The 17,723-nt window shown below is 38.4% G+C and overlaps 1 long non-coding RNA gene across 21 annotated transcripts in view; it reads right to left on the bottom strand.

Annotated features, from left to right (window-relative positions):
• The window catches only part of LOC147343064 (uncharacterized), a 163,791-nt gene that overhangs the window by 16,438 nt on the left and 129,630 nt on the right, over positions 1 to 17,723 (bottom strand). For 9 of the 21 annotated variants that reach the window (XR_015156940.1, XR_015156929.1, XR_015156938.1 and 6 more), the window contains 2 exons: positions 2,866 to 2,916; positions 1,644 to 1,780 (listed from right to left, as the gene is read on the bottom strand). The exons of 2 other annotated variants lie outside the window; for them this stretch is intronic. This is a non-coding gene — a long non-coding RNA (uncharacterized LOC147343064). Of the gene's footprint in view, positions 1 to 1,643; positions 1,781 to 2,865; positions 2,917 to 8,750; positions 8,793 to 17,723 lie in introns of all 21 variants that reach the window. 10 more of the 21 variants (XR_015156942.1, XR_015156941.1, XR_015156935.1 and 7 more) reach the window with 5 other exon arrangements.

Genomic DNA, 17,723 nt, shown 5'->3' with positions numbered 1-17,723 from the left:
TATATTACAGTGTATATTATATAATATACAGTACAGTCACTATAGTTAACAATACTGTTCTGTATACTTGCACGTTGCTCAGGAAGTAGATTTTAAATGTTCTCACCACCATAGCAACAAAAATTGGTAATTACGTGATATGAGGGTGATAGATGTGTTAACTTCACTGTGGTAATCATTTTGCCATATATATGTGCATCAAATCACCATGTTTTACTCTTTTAATTTACACAAAATTATATGTCAATTACATCTCAAAATAGCTGGAAAAAATTTAATTTGGTAAAGGACTGAAATACTTCAAAAAGGGAGATAAGTGAATGATTAATAAGGATATGATGAAGTATTCTGTATCATTAGTCATCAGGAAACTTCAGACTGAAACTTTGGTGAGATAGCACTTCCTACCTTCTAAAAAGCCTGAAAATTTTTAAATAACTGGCATAGCAAAAGTTAATAAAAATGTGGAGAAGAATGAATTTTCATACATAACTGCTGAGAACATAAAATAGTAAACATCTCTGGAGAAAGTTTAGGTAGTTTCTGAGACAGTTAAACATAACCTTACCCTGCTGCTGCTGCTGCTGCTGCTAAGTCGCTTCAGTCGTGTCCGACTCCGTGCGACCCCAGAGACGGCAGCCCACCAGGCTCCCCCGTCCCTGGGATTCTCCAGGCAAGAACACTGGAGTGGGTTGCCATGTCCTTCTCCAATACATGAAAGTGAAAAGTGAAAGTGAAGTCGCTCAGTCGTGTCTGACTCTTAGCAACCCCATGGACTGCAGCCTACCAGGCTCCTCTGTCCATGGGATTCTCCAGGCAAGAGTACTGGAGTGGGGTGCCATTGCCTTCTCTGAACCTTACCCTATGGTCCAGCAATTCCACTCCTAGCTAAGCATCAAAGAGAAATGAAAATACATGTTCCCTTAGCTCCATAAAATGCATCATCAAAAACTACACTAATGAAACCTGTGTTTAGTATATCTGAGATTGAAACATGTTTTAAAACACTGCCTTTTCAAAATAATCTTTAACTTCAAATAAGTATAAAAATTTCATGTCTACTGGGAGATTATTTCTGACTGAGTCAAAGCAAAGTTTTTTTTTAATTAACTTATTTTAATTAGAGGCTAATTACTTTACAATATTGTAGTGGTTTTTGCCAAACGTTGACATGAATCAGCCACGGGCACACAAAGACTGGTTTTTCCCAGTTTTTCACAGCATTCATTCCACTCAACCAACATAATTTAATGTCTCCTATGTATAACCCATTGTATCAGAGTTCAAAAACAATAACCAACCTTCACTGTACCCATACTTTAATTGGGCAGATGAACACAAATATCTCATCTAAGGTAGACAATGATAAATGGTACATTGGTACTAGGCCAGATTTGCTATAACTGTAGAAACAGATTAATTTGTCTGAGAATACAGGGAAAATTTTATTGGACAATTTGGAATTGGAAAACTTTAACAGGCAGATATGGTGACAAAAATAAAAGGCAATTACTCAAAACCTACTCCAAAGATGTCTTAATTTCTTAAAGCTTAAATACTGAATAAATTCATAAAATAGATATTAAATCAAAAAACATTTATTATCTGACAACTAACATACTCGATACTTAATAAATACTTACATTTCATATACTTCTTTCCATTTCCATTCTATGGTCTCCTGCCTGGACTGGATGACTTTCTACGTGGCTTTCCCTTCTTTTCATCTCCTCTGCATTCTCTTCATAGCACAGTGATCCTTTAAAAATCTAATAGGAACCTGTCATAAGGGCTTTGAATAAGATACTTGCTCTTGGAATGGTCTTTCCCTGCTTTTATATGCCTGTATCATTCTAACACTTCAAATTTTACCTAATGTTCACATCCCCAATGTACCTTCTCCTGACAAGATGAATTTGGTCTTTCTAACACAAAACACATCTTTACTTTACCGCCATTTCCATTGTTAACTTGTACTTAAGTATTGGTCTGTTTCCGAATTTTAGTCCGTCTAGAGAAGGAAATGGCAACCCACTCCAGTGTTCTTGCCTGGAGAATCCCAGGGACGGGGGAGCCTGGTGGGCTGCCGTCTGTGGGATCACACAGAGTTGGACACTACTAAAGTGACTTAGCAGCAGCAGCAGTCAAAGCTATGGTTTGCCAGTAGTCATGTACAGATGTGAGAATTGGACTGTAAAGAAAGCTGAGCACCAAAGAATTGATGCTTTTGAACTGTGGTGTTGGAGAAGACTCTTGAGAGTCCCTTGGATTGCAAGGACATCAAACCAATTCATCCTAAAGGAAATCAGTCCTGAATATTCATTGGAAGGGTTGATGCTGAAGCTCCAATACTTTGGCCACCTGATGTGAAGAACTGACTCACTGGAAAAGACCCTGATGCTGGGCAAGATTGAAGGCAGTTGGAAAAGGGGACAACAGAGGATGAGATGTTTGGATGGCATCATCAACTCAATGGGCATTAGTTTGAGCAAGCTCTGGGAGTTGGTGATGGACAGGGAAGCCTGGCGTGCTGCAGTCCATGGGGTCACAAAGAGTCGGACCTGACTGAGCAATTTAACTGAACAAGACTGTCAGCCACTCAAGGGCAGAGATTTTGTTTTTTCAGCTACCCAAGGTACATCTAGCATCTTGTTTGCAAACTGGACATAGTAGACATTGAATAAATATTTGCACAATGTTGTATTGTGGGCAAAATCAGACATGATCCCTGACTTCATGGCACTAGCAACCTAGTGAGACAGGCAGATAGTCATCAAATAATCACAGAGATAAATGGATAAGATAAGTGCTTAAAATAGAGCATTTGATTTTAATAAGACCATAAAATGGAAGGATGAGACTTACCTTGAGGTCTCAGGAATGACTTCCCCAAGGAGGATGCAGTTGAGCTGGGATCTGAAAGGTGAAGAAGAGTTACCAGGAGAGGAGAGGTGAGAAGATCGTTTAGTAGGTGACAATAGTTGGTGAAAAAGCTTTGTTGTGAGATCAGACGTGATGCACTGGAGCAGTAGTTCTCAGCTACTGGATGTGTGGCAAAGTCTGGCGGTCTTCTGGGTTGTCATAAAAGAAAAAGAATGTACTACTAGCATCTAGTGTGTAGAGGCCAGAGACATTGGTAAACATCTTAAAGAGCATGACAACTCTCCACCATAAAGGATTATCCAGCCAAAGTCTCAATAGTGCCAAAGCTGAGAAATCCTGAGTACTCCTTCTCAAACATGTTTTACTCCAGGAAGAATTACATTTCACACATAATCCAGTAAAGAAACACATAAAATGAAACACGTTACATAAAATAACATTTACCCTTTTACTTGTGATGTTCTTTATTTCCTATCCAGTTTTGTTCTGTTTCATTTTTTAAAATGCTCATCTCAGTTCGTTAAATTTGTTTCATGAGACACTGGAAGTCTCAATCTGAAGTTAGAAAAGTCTTATGTTTAAGGGCCTGAAAGAAGGCAACTGGCTGGAACTCAGAAATCAAGGAGAAGACTGGAATATAGTAGAAATGGTGAGATAGGCAGGGCTAATATTATTCATGGGCTCACAGGCCACATTAAAGAGTTTTGTTCTTGTCTAAGAATAATAGGAAAACACTGAGAGCTTACAAGCAGAGGAATGACATAATTAGATTTTTACTACAGTAATACAGCAGCACCGTCCAACGGAAGAATAAAGCATGCCACATATCTAATATTACATTTTCTGGTATCCTCATCTTTTTTAAAAAGGTAAAAATAAATGGGTAAAATTAATTTTAATACTATGAGTTATTTAACCGAATAAATCATTTCAACTTGCTATCATAATGTATATCATTTAATACTTGTATCAGAGTTTGAAAGTCCCTTAGTTACTGGGTATTATGAACTAGTAGCATTAGTCTTTCCTCATCAGCTTTCCCAAGCTTCCTTGGCAGGCAGTTTTTTCCTCTGTTTATATGCATATATTTGTGTGTTCTAGATTTAAAAACCTATCCATGTTCCACCCAAATACAAAAAAGTCTTACATTTCTTATCTTTGAGATGCATTAAAATCAGATGAACTTGCAGACTACATGATCACTCTGGGCTCTGCCTCTGGAGCTGTAGTTTACCCATAGGTCATTCTATCTCAACAAGAGCAAGCATTCAATTATCTTGAATGATCTTTCCTATTGTTACATTTTACAGTAGAAGTTCTTACCAGAAACTTTTCAAGTACAGTATGAAATAAAACATCTTTTAAAAGTTTTATTGCAGAAATTGTTTTATTAATTTATAGAATGCAGATACATTATAGTTATGTATATATGAGTACTATATATACGTATATATATGAGAGAGAGAGAAGTAAAATGAGATGACACAATATAAATTGCTCTGAACCCTTCTTTTTCCACTTAACAAGAGCCATCACCATCCTTCTATGTTAATAAGGCATTCTTTGGCATCTGTATATATCTATCAAAGGGTTGAACAAATTCCTCATCCCTGGGATTTCAGATTGCTTACATCTTTTTTGCTATTATAAACAATACTGCAATAAATGTTTATGTTAGTGTTTCCACACTTATTTTGTTATTTTTATAAAGAAAAGAATTCCCATGTTAAAGGTTACGCAAATACTAAGTCTCTTAATACAGTCAAACTGCTTTGAGAGAGGTTGTGCCAAGTTCAACTCCTCCCAGCAGTTTGCAGCACCAAACACCACACATCTGTCCAATCAAACTCAGATGAGGAAATGTCATCTCATCTTTATATTCATTTGAATTTATTTTATTACTATCAAGTGTGGATGAACTTTTCTCCCATGTGTATGTTGGTAATTTGTATTTCCATTGCTTTATTTGTGCATCATTTATTCATGTTCATTTTCTCTCAGAAAGATTTTATCATCCATTTATAAATGCTCAGTTTATTAAGAATATTAACTCTTAATAACATGTATTTTAGATATCTACCAGCTGGCCATAAACTTGGATAAAGGAGGCCTTTTGCAATATTGTGATATAACTTTCTATGTCTTCAATGTTATCAGTGTTTTTATGTAGGTTCTGAATTGATATCACATAAGGAAGTCATTCTTTATCATAGATTATAAAAATTCATCAGTATTTTCTATTATATTGCTTTTATGGCTTCATTTTTTATATTTAAATATCTAATCCATATACACTGAAGTTTGGTATACAATGTTCTAATGGCTAGCCAATTAGAACAAAGGCATAATTATTTGTTCAATGACCTGATTTTCCAACTTTATTATAGAAAAATGTTCCGTTGAAGGATATAAAACCAACACACAGAAATCCCTTGCATTCCTATACACTAATAATGAGAAAATAGAGAAATTAAGGAAACAATTCCATTCACCATTGCAACGAAAAGAATAAAATACTTAGGAATATATCTACCTAAAGAAACTAAAGACCTATATATAGAACTATAAAACACTGATGAAAGAAATCAAAGAAGACACTAATAGATGGAGAAATATACCATGTTCATGGATTGGAAGAATCAATATAGTGAAAATGAGTATACTATCCAAAGCAATCTATAGATTCAATGCAATGCATATCAACCTACCAACGATATTTTTCAGAGCTAGAACAAATAATTTCACAATTTGTATGGAAATACAAAAAACCTCGAATAGCCAAAGCAATCTTGAGAAAGAAGAATGGAACTGGAGGAATCAACCTGCCTGACTTCAGGCTCTACTACAAAGCCACAGTCATCAAGACAGTATGGTACTGAAACAAAGACAGAAATATAGATCAATGGAACAAAACAGAAAGCCCAGAGATAAACCCATGCACCTATGGACACCTTATCTTTGACAAAGGACGCAAGGATATACAATGGAGAAAAGACAATCTCTTTAACAAGTGGTGCTGGGAAAACTGGTCAACCACTTGTAAAAGAATGAAACTAGAACACTTTCTAACACAGTACACAAAAATAAACTCAAAATGGATTAAATATCTAAACATAAGACCAGAAACTATAAAACTCTTAGAGGAGAACATAGGCGAAACATGCTCCGACATACATCACAGCAGGATCCTCTATGACCCACCTCCCAGAATATTGGAAATAAAAGCAAAAATAAACAAATGTGATCTAATTAAAATTAAAAGCTTTTGCACAACAAAAGAAACTATAAGCAAGGTGAAAAGGCAGCCTTCAGAATGGGAGAAAATAATAGCAAATGAAGCAACTGACAAACAACTAATCTCAAAAATATACAAGCAACTCCTGCAGCTCAATTCCAGAAAAATAAATGACCCAATCAAAAAATGGGCCAAAGAACTAAATAGACATTTCTCCAAAGACGACATACAGAGGGCTAACAAACACATGAAAAGATGCTCAACATCACTCATTATCAGAGAAATGCAAATCAAAACCACAAAGAGTACCATTTCATGCCAATCAGAATGGCTGTGATCCAAAAGTCTACAAGCAATAAATGCTGCGGAGGACGTGGAGAAAAGGGAACCGTCTTACACTGTTGGTGGGAATGCAAACTAGTACAGCCACTATGGAGAACAGTGTGGAGATTCCTTAAAAAACTGGAAATAGAACTGCCTTATGACCCAGCAATCCCACTGCTGGGCATACACACCAAGGAAACCAGAATCAAAGAGACATGTGTACCCCAATGTTCATCGCAGCACTATTTATAATAGCCAGGACATGGAAGCAACCTAGATGTCCATCAGCAGATGAATGGATAAGAAAACTGTGGTACATATACACAATGGAGTATTACTCAGCTATTAAAAAGAATACATATGAATCAGTTCTAATGAGGTGAATGAAACTGGAGCCTATTATACAGAGTGAAGTAAGCCAGAAAGAAAAACACCAATATAGTATACTAATGCATATATATGGAATTTAGAAAGATGGTAACGACAACCCTGTATGCGAGACAGCAAAAGAGACACAGATGTATAGAACAGTCTTTTGGACTCTGTGGGAGAGAGGTGGGGGGATGATTTGGGAGAATGGCATTAAAACATGTATCAGATCAGATCAGATCAGTCGCTCAGTCGTGTCCAACTCTTTGCAACCCCATGAACTGCAGCACGTCAGGCCTCCCTGTCCATCACCAACTCCCAGAGTTCACTCAGACTCACGTCCATCGAGTCAGTGATGCCATCCAGCCATCTCATCCTCTGTCGTCCCCTTCTCCTCTTGCCCCCAATCCCTCCCAGCATCAGAGTCTTTTCTAGTGAGTCAACTCTTCGCATGAGGTGGCCAAAGTACTGGAGTTTCAGCTTTAGCATCATTCCTTCCAAAGAAATCCCAGGGCTGATCTCCTTCAGAATGGACTGGTTGGATCTCCTTGCAGTCCAAGGGACTCTCAAGAGTCTTCTCCAACACCACAGTTCAAAAGCATCAATTCTTCGGCGCTCAGCCTTCTTCACAGTCCAACTCTCATATAAGAAACGAATTGCCAGTCCAGGTTCGATGCAGGATACAGGAAGCTCGGGGCTGGTGCACGGGGATGACCCAGAGGGATGGTATGGGGAGGGAGGTGGGAGGGGGGTTCAGGATGGGGAACATGTGTACACTCGTGGCAGATGCATGTTGATGTATGGCAAAACCAATATAATATTGTAAAAAAAATAAGAAGAAGAAAAAGAAAAAGAAAAAAGAAAAATGTTCCATTCAATGAAGTAAAAGATGACTGAGAAAAAGAGAAAGATACTTAAGAGAGAGCTAAGAATAGTAGAAAGCTCTCTAAAATGGTACATAAGGCTAGTTTTTCTAAAACTTTGTTAGGCAATGTGTATGCAATTGCCAAAGTCTAGATTAAATATGAAATTAAACCATAAAACAAATTTCCAAAGTTATTTTTTATCTCTCAATTATAATTTCTAGTCCCCTCAGCTTTCTTGAAACAACTTTTATGAAGCAGAGGAAATTGATTGGAAAGAAAATTTGCCAGTGTTAAGCTCAAGCAGATAATTGAGTTTCTAACTTTAATGGTATCTTATTAACTTCTTTGAAATATTAATCAAGAAAAGTCCAGCATCTAAATTCTTCTCTTGATAAAGGAGTTCTCATAGTTGCTCTTAGAAACTGTACAAATTTGAATTAATGAAAACATTTTTAACTTTTTATTATGGAAATTAAAAACATAAACAGAAATAGAAAAAATAATATGATAATATGATAAACTAACTATTCCCAACATCCAGCTTCACTGATATTTTAAACTTAAGGCTCTTGTCTTAACTGTAAAGATGAAACCATCATCATTTTAAAATAATGTAAAGCGTATTCCCAAAACCTTCAAATATTCATTATTGTTCACAGGTCCACAGTTATTTTCTTTTCCCTTTTAAAAGAAAAGTTTTTCTTTTCTTTGAAAGAAAAATTATTTTCTTTTCCCTTTCCCCCTATTTGATTTGTAGTCCAAATAGGTGCATACACTGTGGTTCTTTCATACATGTCTTGTCTCTTTATGGATTCTCCTTCAATATCTTGGGTTTTTATCTTTGCATTTTTGTTATTGTTAAAGAATCAGGCTCTTTTGTCATACAGAATTCCTCCACAATTTGAATTTTGTTGACTCTGTTTCTTTGATGAGATACAGAAGAGTAAGATTAAAATTTAAATTTTTGTGTATGGCGTGATTATTTTATACAGGGTTTTGTGTATTTCTGTCAGGAGACAGATAATATCTATTACTCCATTTTTTTAATGTTCCCAGCCATTGAATATCATTACCAGTTCAATATTGATGATGTTCTATCATTTCTTCTTTATTACCTGGAACACATAAACAAAGAGAAGCTTGACTTCACCTACTTGAATTACTGTAAGGTACAGCTCATACTGGAAAGTTGGGGTAAAAATTTTTGTTTACCTTGGCTTACTAGTTTTGAAAATTATGAGCTATTCTCTAGCATCCAGAAATCACAAATTTATCCTGATCTTTAATTATTTGAAATTTTAAAAATTTCCACTCCAATTGGTTGTTCAGTTTTTGTCCAATGAGAGCTATTCAGGTTAATGATTGAGTCCTTTTGAATAGAGCCTGATTGGTAGGTTCCTTCCTATCTGATATAATATGTGCCAATATTCCTTGTATATTTACTAAACCAGACCCAGAAATCAGTCATTACATAAAACTGATTTCTTTTTTTTTTTTCTTTTTGTGCTCCCCTTCCCCACCCCCTCCCTCCGCCCCGAGCTAAAACTGATTTCTTTCAGTGGAAAATGATATTTCAGGATTCCAGTCTGGGTGCTGATGGGACTTAACTGATTTGCCCATCATTTGGCTTTTTCAGAGGACTAATCTAGATAATCTAAGAAATATCTATTTATTAGTCCCAGCTTAGCTCCATTTGATAACATCTACCAGATATTAAAATACATATCAACAGAAGCAGAAGATATTAAGAAGAGGTGGCAAGAATACACAGAACTATACAAAAAAGATCTTCATGACCCAGATAATCACGATGGTGTGATCAGTCACCTAAAGCCAGACATCCTGAAATGTGAAGTCAGTTTGGGCCTTAGGAAGCATCAGTACGAACAAAGCTAGTGAAGGTGATGGAATTCCAGTTGAGCTGTTACAAATCCTAAAGGATGATGCTGTGAAAGTGCTGCACTCAATATGCCAGCAAATTTGGAAAACTCAGCAGTGGCCACAGGACTGGAAAAGGTCAACTAGTTTTCATTCAAATACCAAAGAAAGACAATGCCAAAGAATGTTCAATCTACTGCACAATTGCACTCATCTCACACGCTAGTAAAGTAATGCTCAAAATTCTCCAAGTCAGGCTTCAACAATATGTGAACCATGAACTTCCAGATGTTCAAGCTGGTTTTAGAAAAGGCAGAGGAACCAGAGGTCAAATTGCCAACATATGCTGGATCATGGAAAAAGCAAGAGAGTTCCATAAAAACATCTATTTCTGCTTGATTGATTATGCCAAAGCCTTTGACTGTGTGGATCACAATAAACTGGAAAATTCAGAAAGAGATGGGAATACCAGACCCCCCTGACCTGTCTCCTGAGAAACCTGTATGCAGGTCAGAAAGCAACAGTTAGAACTGGACATGGAACAACAGACTGGTTCCAAATAGGAAAAGGAGTATGTCAAGACTGTATATTGTCACTGCTTATTTAACTTCTATGCAGAGTACATCATGAGAAACGCTGGGCTGGAAGAAGAACAAGCTGGAATCAAGATTGCCGGGAGAAATATCAATAACTTCAGATATGCAGAATGACACCACCCTTATGGCAGAAAGCGAAGAAGAACTAAAGAGCCTCTTGATGAAAGTTAAAGAGGAGAGTGAAAAAGTTGGCTTAAAGCTCAACATTCAGAAAAGTAAGATCATGGCATCTGGTCCCATCACTTCATGGCAAATAAATGGGGAAACAGTGGAAACTGTGGCTGACTTTATTTGTTTGGGCTACAAAATCACTGCAGATGGTGATTGCAGCCATGAAATTAAAAGACACTTGCTCCTTGGAAGGAAAGCTATGACCAACTTAGACAGCATATTAAAAAGCAGAGACATTACTTTGCTGACAAAGGTCCATCTAATCAAAGCTATGGTTTTTCCAGTAGTCATGTATGGATATGAGAGTTGGACCATAAAGAAAGCTGAGCACCGAAGAATTAATGCTTTTAAACTGGGGTGTTGGAGAAGACTCTTGAGAGCCCCCTGGACTGCAAAAAGATCCAACCAGTCCATCCTAAAGGAGATCAGTGCTGGGTGTTCATTGGAAGAACTGATGTTGAAGCTGAAACTCCAGTACTTTGGACACCTGATACGAAGAGCTGTCTTATTTGAAAAGACCCTGATGTTGGGAAAGATTGAGGGCAGGAGGAGAAGGGGATGACAGAGGATGAGATGGTTGGATGGCATCACCAACTCAGTGGACATGAGTCTGGGTAAATTTTGGGAGTTGGTGATGGACAGGGAGGCCTGGTGTTCTGTAGTTCATGGGGTTGCAAAGAGTTGGACACAACTGAGTGACTGAACTGAATTTACAGTAATCAAAATATAATACCAGACATAACAAAGTCTGATAATAGATCCATGTATTTTTAAGAATTTAACATAGTTTTCAACTTTCATGCAGCACATTCTTCTGTACTTTGTGCACTGACATTGAAGGTAGTCTGCATCAGCCAAATTTGGATTTATATACGTTTGCTGAAGTGAAGCATGTGAACGTGTAATACACTCAGTCATGTCCAACTCTTTGTGACCCCATGGACTGTGTAGCCTGCGAGGCTCATCTCTCCATGGAATTCTCCAGGTAAGAATACTGGAATGGGTAGCCATTCTCTTCTCCAGGGGATCTTTCTGACCCAGGGATCAAACACAGGTATCCTACATTTCAGGCATATTCCTTACTGTCTGAGCCACCAGGGAGAACCATGTTAACATATATATATGCTAATCACCAGCTACTCTGCTGTAGAGTACTTTCTCTTAGCTTACAGTGCAATCAGTTCAGTTCAGTTCAGTCGCTCAGTCATGTCCGACTATTTACAACCTCATGAATTGCAGCATGCCAGGCCTCCCTGTCCATCACCAACTCCTGGAGCTTACCCAGACTCATGTCCATCGAGTCAGCGATGCCATCTAGCCATCTCATCCTCTGTTGTCCCCTTCTCCTCCTGCTTCCAATCCCTCCCAGCATCAGGGTCTTTTGCAAAGAGTCAACTCTTCGCATGAGGTGGCCAAGTATTGGAACTTCAGCTTCAACATCAGACCTTCCAATGAACACCCAGGACTGATCTCCTTTAGGATGAACTGGTTGGATCTCCTTGCAGTCCAAGGGACTCTCAAGAGTCTTCTTCAACACCACAGTACAAAAGCATCAATTCTTCAGCACTCAGCTTTCTTCACAGTCCAACTCTCACATCCATACATGACCACTGGAAAAACCATACCCTTGACTAGACAGACCTTTGTTGATTAAGTAATGTCTTGCTTTTTAATATGCTGTCTAGGTTGGTCATAATTTTCCCTCCAAGGAGTGTCTTTTAATTTCATGGCTGCAATCACCATCTGCAATGATATTGGAGCAAAAAAAAAATAAAGTCTGACACTGTTTCCACTGTTTCCCCATCTATTTCCCATGAAGTGATGGGACCAGATGCCATGATCTTACTTTTCAGAATGTGGAGCTTTAAGCCAACTTTTTCACTCTCCTCTCACTTTCATCAAGGGGCTTTTTAGATCTTCTTCACTTTCTGCCATAAGGGTGGTGTCATCTGCATATCTGAAGTTATTGATATTTCTCCCGGCAATCTTGATTCCAGCTTGTTCTTCTTCCAGCCCAGCATTTCTCATGATGTACTCTGCATATAAGTTAAATGAGCAGGGCAACAATATACAGCCTTGACATACTCCTTTTCCTATTTGGAACCAGTCTGTTGTTCCATGTCCAGTTCTAACTGTTGCTTGCATACAGGTTTCTCAAGAGGCAGGTCAGGTTGCCTGGTATTCCCATCTCTTTAAGATTTTTCCACAGATTATTGTGATCCACACAGTCAAAGGCTTTGGCATAGTCAATAAAGCAGAAATAGATGTTTTTCTGGAACTCTCTTGCTTTTTCAATGATCCAGCAGATCTTGGCAGTTTGATCTCTGGTTCCTCTGCCTTTTCTAAATCAAGCTTGAACATCTGGAAGTTCACAGTTCACGTATTGCTGAAGCCTGGCTTGGAGAATTTTGAGCATTACTTTACTAGCGTGTGAGATGAGTGCAATTGTGCAGTAGTTTGAGCATCTTTGGCATTGCCTTTCTTTGGGATTGGAATGAAAACTGAACTTTTCCAGTCCTGTGGCCACTGCTGAGTTTTCCCAATTTTCTGGCATATAGTGCAATAGGGAAGAACAAATAAGCCTCCATACTTGATCTGTTTCCATTACCTTAACCTTTGTATTCTGTTGCCTTTGCTACAAGAATGTTGCCTTTAGCCTGAACTATAAGGGACAGTCCATCCTCAAGGCTCTGACTTTAAAAGGTATAACACTTTTATATGCATATACAGATAAGAAGTTGCAAAACAGAGAATCTCATTCTAGTTGGAGGTTTACAGAACAGTGTAAATAGCAGAATACAGCATGTGAAATGCCAGACTGGATGAAGCACAAGATTGAATCAGGACTGCCAGGAGAAATATCAATAACCTCAGATATGTGGATGATACCACCCTTATGGCAGAAAGTGAAGAGGAACTAAAGAGCCTCTTGATGAAAGTGAAGGAAGAGAGTGAAAAAGTTGGCTTAAAGCTCAACATTCAGAAAACTAAGATCATAGCATCCAGTTCCATCACTTCATGGCAAATAGATGGGGGGAAAGTGGAAACAGTGACAGACTTTATATTTTTGGGCTCCAAAATCACTGCAGGCTGTGAATGCAGCCATGAAATTCAAAGAAACTTTATACTTGGAAGGAAAGCTATGACCAAGCTAGACAGCATATTAAAAAGCAGAGACATCACTTTGCTGACAAAGGTCCCCCTATTCAAAACTATGGTTTTCCAGTAGTCATGTATGGATGTGTCAGTTGGAGTAAAAAGAAGGCTGAATGCTGAAGAATTGATGCTTTCAAACTGTGGTGCTAGAGGAGACTCTTGAGAGTCCCTTGGACAGCAAAGAGATCAAACCAGTCAATCCTAAAGGAAATCAACCCTGAATATTCATTGGAAGGACTTGTGCAGTTCCAATACTTTGGCCACCTAGATGTGAAGAGCTGACTCACTGGAAAAGACCCTGATGCCGGGAAAGATTGAGAACAGGAGAGAAGGTGATGGCAGAGGATGAGATGGTTGGATGGCATCACTGACTCAATGGACCTAAGTTTGAGCACACTCTGGGAGATAGTGAAAGACAGGGAAGCCAGGTGTGCTGCAGTCTGTGGTGTAGCAGAGTCGGACACGACTGAATGACTGAGCAACAGCAACACGGAGGTCTTTTTTAAAAAGAATTGCACATATGACATATTGCAAATGTAGTATTGAATTATGCTTTGAACTTGGATTGAATTTTTCATTTACTAACAGTGGGTTCCAAAATCTAGGCAGGAATGTAGGTTGACATAGGCAACACTGTAGTACAATTTTATACTTAAAATATTCCTAATTTGAGAACTATTGTGAGAAGGTCTACTAGCAATAAAGAGCATGTTTTTTTCCTCATATGTGTACATGTGTATGAGTGCACACACTCACAAAACTAAGTTTTCATAGGTTCCCAGCATTCTCTTGTCTACTCTACTCATTGAATTTTATACTCTGAACTTATCTTCAACTGCTTCTTGCTACCAAATTTACCTTTCTTGTGTTTCATTGTTGTTTAGTTGCTAAGTCATGTCTGATTCTCTGTGACCCCATTCATCAACTCACTCAAGAAATATTTACTGAATACCTACAATGGTATAAGAATATACTTCTCATTCCAGAAATTTGGATATGGACCATATTTATTCCCCCATCCACTTTTGTATTCAATGAAATCAGCTGCCTTAGTTGCTGACACCAGTGGAATTGCATTATACTTCTTGGATATAATTTTAGTGGGGAAGACACTTACAAACAACTCTATGGGCAATTAGGCGACTTTGAAGAGTTTCAGCATAGTAGTGACATGGTCAAAACATGATGGCTGCTATGTTGACAAAGAATTAAAGGCAAGATCAAAATCAGAAGACTAGTAAGAAGGCTGGAGGAGATACCTAGTGAGATATGCCTAGGGTGGTGGGATGAGATGCCAGACATTAAGTGTGTGGATTTTAGAGAGACTTAGAAGTTAAAACTAATAGGAGATGGTGGTGGAATGATGAGAGCAAGGGAAGAACTGAGGATCGCTATAGGCAGCTGTGGCGATAGTAGTAGTAAAAACTACAGATGTGGGGAATATAGAAGGGGAAAGCATCCTTGTGGAGAAAGATGATGAAGTCAGATGTGAAAAAGGTTACCTGTTTAAATGGAATAAAGGGCGATCACTAATCAACATTGATACCATAATGTGTCGCTACTGTCTGAAAGAGCTTCTATCACTGGGCTTCAGAAATAATTCTTTCGTCTTTGTCAGTTAACTCAAAGAAATTATAAATAACAGAAGTGTTAAACTAGCACTGAGAATTTAAGACTAACCTGAAGAAAAGGTCAGAGCAGGTACAGAATTCCTTTTGGAGGCAGAGGTGATTTGGGGAGTTCTTCATATTATTCACTAGAGTCAGAGACCCACCCCACATAGTTGCTGGATAACCCTAGTATATGCTTATCCCCACATATGAGCCATAAGGTATCCCTGGAAAAAGCAGTGACCTGAATTATCTTCAGTGAACCACAAGCTTCGTACAAATGCAGACTATTTTCCTTGAGCTATTCTGATTGACTGCCTTCTCAGTGCGTTAGTGACTGAAATCTCTCATTTGACTTTGGTTGTATAGACACTGCTGAAATGCATCATTGAAACCTAACCTGGAACCTGTAAGTATGCTTCCTGGGCAGCCCAGGAGAATTAAATACAAGAGCATCCTGGACAACAGTAAAATGATATATCTTTTCATCACCCTGACTCTTATTCTGAGATACACTCACCTCAAATTAATCACTGAGACCTTCATCATGAAAAAGTATTATTTTTGAGCCTTAAACGTGATAGATTCCTGAAAAGACCTAACACAAGGCTGGTGGATTTTTCCAAACATAATCCACTCTGGGGAAACTGTGGAAGGAAAAGAACTATCGATCTAAGGAAATAACATAAAAACAGAAATCCCAGGGAGAGTGAAGGCCGCTGTCAGTTGGTCTGGGAGGAGCTGGGAATTCCCTTAGGACCCAGGCAGCCTGAGAGCAGCAGTGAAGTACAGATCAAGGCAGATTTTGAAATTTCTGCTCTAGTATCACCCTTCATTGTGTTGGGATAATCACTGCTTGCTCATTTGCATCAGAAATCAGCAGTAACCACCAAGCACCATGGGTGTTGCTATTTTAGAGCAGCCTTTTAGGGTGAGGAGCTAATACAGGTTTAAACTGACCAGTCACCCTTGGACATTCATTGATCGAACCTCTTCTCCACTAAACACAGGGCAGGAATGTATATAGCAAAGAGACTGCCACCTCATAGCATTGCTCCTCTATTAAGAATTTAGAAGTGAATACCAGTGCAGAATTATTGCTCAAAGGAGTAGAGCAAACTAGATTAATCTGAGAGATCCTCTGTTGCCTCGAACTCTAGGGCTTATTCCTCTTATCCCTCCTTCTTAACTATTGCCTGACCTTCAGTCTTGCCCTCCCATATCCTAAAGATTCCAAGCAATAGGTGTTGACCCATTAGTGCATGATTAAATGAATGAAGTAACTAATGGCTAATATTTTTCCATAAAGTAAAATTGACCAGGAAATATCAGAGTGCATTGCTCATCATGAAATAAGTATTTTTAGATACATATAGCAAGGAGAGATAAGAAAGACGTCCTAAGTGAACAATGCAAAGAAATATAGGAAAACAATAAAATGGGAAAGACGAGAGATCTCTTTAAGAAAACTGGAGATACCAAGGGAATATTTCATGCAAAGATAGACACAATAATGCACCTAAACAGCAAGAGATTAAGAAGAGGTAACAAGGATACACAGAAGAACTGTACAAAAAAGCTTTTAATGACCCAGATAACCACAATGTTATGGTCACTTACCTAGAGCCAGATACCCTGGAGTGTGAATTCAAGTGAGCCTTAGGAAGCATTACTATGAACAAAGCCAGTGAAGGTGATGGAATTCCAGCTGAGCTATTTCAAATCCTAAAAGAAGATGCTGTGAAAATACTGCACTCGATATGCCAGAAAATTTGGAAAGCTCAGAACTGGCAACAGGACTGGAAAAGGTCAGTTTTCATTCCAATCCCAAAGTAAGGCAATGCCAAAGAATGTTCAAATTACTGTACAATTGCACTCATTTCACATGCTAGCAAGATTATGCTCAAAATCCTTCAAGCTAGGCTTCAACAGGATGTGAACCGAGAACTTCTAGATGTACAAGCTGGATTTAGAAAAGGCTGAACCAGAGGTCAAATTGCCAGCATACTCTGGCATAGAAAAAAGAAGGGAATTCCAAAAAAAATCTGCTTCATTGACTACACTAAAGCCTTTGTGTGGATCACAACAAATATTCTGTGGAATATTCTGAAGAGATGGGAATACCAGACCATCTTACCTGCCTCCTGAGAAACCTATATGCAGGATAAGAAGGAATACTTAGAACTGTACATGGAACAACGGCCTGGATCAAAACTGGGAAAGCAATATGTCAAGGCTGTATATTGTCACGCTTATTTAACTTATAGGCAGAGTACATACAAAATGCTGGGCTGGATGACCACAAGCTGGGGTCAAGATTGCCCAGAGAAATATCAACAACTTCAGATATGCAGATGATACCACTGTAATGGCACAAAATGAAGAAGAACTAAAGAGCCTTTTGATGAAGGTGAAGGAGGAAAGTGAAAAAGCTGGCTTAAAACTCAACAGTAAAAAAAAGAGATGACCAGTGAAAATTTAATGCATGAAGCAGAGCACCCAAAGCTGGTGCTCTGGGACAACCCAGAGGAATGGTATGGGGAGGATGGTGGGAGGGGGATTCAGGATGGTGGGACACATGTGCATCTGTGGCTGATTCACGTTGATGTATGGCAGGAACCATCACAATTACAAT

Source organism: Bos grunniens, chromosome 28 (assembly GCF_055505025.1).
Source record: "Bos grunniens cultivar Pamir isolate PY7600 chromosome 28, Bosgru_T2T1.0, whole genome shotgun sequence".
NCBI lineage: Eukaryota > Metazoa > Chordata > Mammalia > Artiodactyla > Bovidae > Bos > Bos grunniens.
The sequence above is the reverse complement of the archived record's forward strand: the minus strand, read 5'-3'. Positions and strand labels throughout refer to the sequence as shown.